The sequence below is a fragment of the Capsicum annuum genome, unplaced genomic scaffold (genome assembly GCF_002878395.1).
Source record: "Capsicum annuum cultivar UCD-10X-F1 unplaced genomic scaffold, UCD10Xv1.1 ctg74101, whole genome shotgun sequence".
Taxonomy (NCBI): Eukaryota; Viridiplantae; Streptophyta; class Magnoliopsida; order Solanales; family Solanaceae; genus Capsicum; species Capsicum annuum.
In genome coordinates, this window is record NW_025884183.1 from 1 (window position 1) to 3,315 (window position 3,315).

General features: G+C 31.2%; 1 long non-coding RNA gene across 1 annotated transcript; it reads left to right on the top strand.

Annotated features, from left to right (window-relative positions):
- Positions 1–1,387: 1,387 nt before the first annotated feature.
- On the top strand, positions 1,388–3,278 carry LOC124894440. The gene is made up of 2 exons (XR_007051178.1): positions 1,388–1,780; positions 3,018–3,278. It is a non-coding gene; the product is annotated as an uncharacterized LOC124894440 (long non-coding RNA).
- Positions 3,279–3,315: the final 37 nt, after the last annotated feature.

Sequence of the window (3,315 nt, forward strand, 5' to 3'; positions counted from 1 at the left end):
AGAGCCAAAATATTACTTTACTAAACAATAATACATAGAAAAAGATAATCCTACAAATGGACCATGGAACTTCGTCAGAATGGAAAAAATAAGGCCGGCATTGATAGACACTTAAATTTATTGTGAAAATTCACTTAAACCCCTAAACTAAGGTCTGTTTCTATCAAATTCCTAATCCCCCCAAATTTTGTTCCAATTGGACATTTTTTGCCTATGTGGCACTGCACGGGAGGCGCGTGAGGAGCATTTTTTTTTACTAATTTACGAATAAAAAGATTTCAAGTGGCATTGAGGGCTCCAAATATTTTTTTAATAACAAAATTTATTTTTTTTAAACACTAAAGGCCCCAAAAAACATTAGAGGACCCCAATTTTTTTTATTTTTTTTTAATAAAACTGAATTTAAAAAAATTTTTGTTTTTTATTTTCATCTTTAAAAAATTTTATAATTTCCTTTTAATAGTTAGTTTTTTATTTTTATTTTTTAAATAATTTTATAATTATTTTTTCATAATTTGGATCCTCAATGCCATTTTTTATTTTCATTTTAAAAAGTTTTATAATTTTTTTAATAATTAATTTTTTATTTTTTAAATAATTAATTTCATTTTTTTAAAAAATTTATAATTTTTTTTAAATAATCAGTTTTTTTTAAATAATTTTATAATTATTTTTTCATAATTTATTTCCTCAATGCCATTTTTATTTTAATTTTTTAAAAAAATTATAATTTTTTTAATAATTATTTTTTAAAAAATAATTTTTTAATAATTTATTTCATTTTTATAATTTTTTTAAAATAATTAGTTTTTTATTTTTATTTTTAAACTAATTTTAGAATTATTTTTTAATAATTTCCTCAATGCCATTTTTATATACTTTTTTTAAAAAAATATAATTAATTTTTAATAATTATTGGACCCACAATGCCACGTGTCAGCTTTCAATTAGCTCGTTTTGCCATGTCATCGCGTGTGTGCAACACACACTTTGAGCTTTTTGCTGATAGGGAAAAAACTGCCCAATTGGAACAGAATTCGGGGGGTTTAGGGGTCTGGTAGGAACAGGCCTTAGTTGAGGGGTCTAAGTAAATTTTCGCAATAAGTTTGAGTGTTTGTCGATGACTTTGGCCAAAAAATAATATTTCCTCCTTTTCAATTTATTTAATTTGTTCTAATTTTATCGACTTTTGAATGTTGTGTTATTCAATTAAAGATATGTTAAATATAACAAAATATTTTTTAATCTTATAATTTTAAACATGAACAAAGTTAAAATTAAAGAATTACTAAAAAGATTTACCTAGTTCTGTTTTAAACAAATTTAAAAGAAAGAAAGTCAATATTGATAACTGAAATCAAACTGAAATAATGACCATTTGATTCGGTTTTCTTGGTATTCAGGTCGTTTTGTTTCCGGTTTTGGAAAGAGTATACAGAATAAAACAATACTGACATTGTTTATTTGTTTTTTTTTAACGAATTTTTGTTGGTCTTTTAGACCATTTTATTAATAAGAAACCCATTAGCCAAATTTACAAAACTCCAAAGCACAAAAGGACCTGGTCCAAAAATTGGAAATTGAAAAGGTTTCCTAATTTTGCTATTAGATAAAAGGCTAATACAAGAGCACTAAGTACTCTTTCTTGAAGCTCGTCGCCGACTTCAACTATGTTGCCGATGGAACGCCCAGCTATGTGTCTTCCTCCTTTGAGCGATGTTTCGAGTGAATCCATGGCTACTGTTGCTGCTGCTCTGCTTATGTACTTCACTTTCATCAGGTGCTTGAATCTCTCTTTGACTTGTCTTCATTTTTAGCTTTTGCTGTAACTTCTTGAACTCATCTTTATGTGGTTTTGACCATGTATGATCAGATTCTCTCCAGTTGTGATAATCGTGGTTTAAGGTTAATAGTTAGTTGAGTATGTGTGGCCTTTTGGTGGGATGGGGCTTGGTTTTAGTCTAGAGCATGGTGTTTGCTGTATTATTGGTCTTATTCGTATAATTTTTAGCTTGGTGAAATGTGTAGTATCCTTGGGATATGCACCAGCTGAATTATGAATTATCAGGATAGTACTTTTTTTGATAATCATGATGGAAGGTTAGTAGGTAAGATCATTGTGTTTTTTTTGATGGGGGATATGTTTGGTGGTAATCTGGAGCACTGTGTTTGTGGAAGTATTAGCCTTATTTGTGTAGTTTTTGGGTTTTGGTGTTTGTTATCGTATGTTGTTTGGTATGTTTTATGTTGTTGATGATATTACGGTTCCTTGCATGCATGTTCTGCACTTCTTTCGTATTAGTTATCATGTTTTTTTCATTTTTATTTTCCTTTCTGTTGCTTCTTTGATTTGCTTCAGTGTATTTCAGAAACAATTTCTCTACCTCCCAAGAGGTAGGGGTAGGTCTTCTATACTCCCATACTCCCACCTCAGACTCCACTTTGATGGGATAGGCTTTTGTGGTAATCTTGAGCATTGTGTCTATCATTGTAGTAACCTTATTTGTGTAGTTTTTGGCTTTTGGTATCTGTTATCATCATAATTGTCATGTTTTCTTGGTTGTTGTTTTCCTTTCCGTTGCTACTTTGATTTGCTTCACTTTAGTCGAGGATCTTTTGGAAACATCCTCTCTACCTCCAAGAGGAGGTAGGGGTAGAGGCGAGACTCCTTTATGGGATTTCACTGGGTTTATTGTTGTTTATAACTGTGGTGTTCCGGCCATCTTTGGGGCACCTCAATTAATTCCACCTGGTACCTCCCATCAACAACAAGTACTAGGTAACTCTACCAAGGCTAGAATTGATAGAAAGAAATCACCTAGTGTTTTTGTCTCTGTTGGGCCAAGATTTCATGATCTTTAACAGCTTTATTAACCACTAGGCCACACTCTTAGGTGCTCAGTATAGTACTTAGAAGTGATGATTGCATAAATGTTGCAGTTTTTTTTTCCTTATTCTTATGTGTTTTAACAGATTTTAGATAAGTTTGGTCCTAACACGCTTTAGCTTCAATCCAGGTGTTTTGCTCTGATGGATTCCAGTGAAAATTGGCGTACTCAGCTCACTCCTAGTCATACTGGTGGTGAGAACGAAGTAGCTGGTGTGGATAATGGAGAAGAGTAGCATAACTCGAGCAAGAGAAGATCAAGCTCTAAGGTGTGATGAAGATTTTGATAATTTCTTTTTTAACCACATGATATGATTAGAAGATCGACATCTAGGCAATGATGAAATTTTGCGACTGTTAAATGTTATTAGTGAACCTGCAAATTTTCTGGTTACTGTTTCTGTTTAGGATGCACCATAATATTAGGC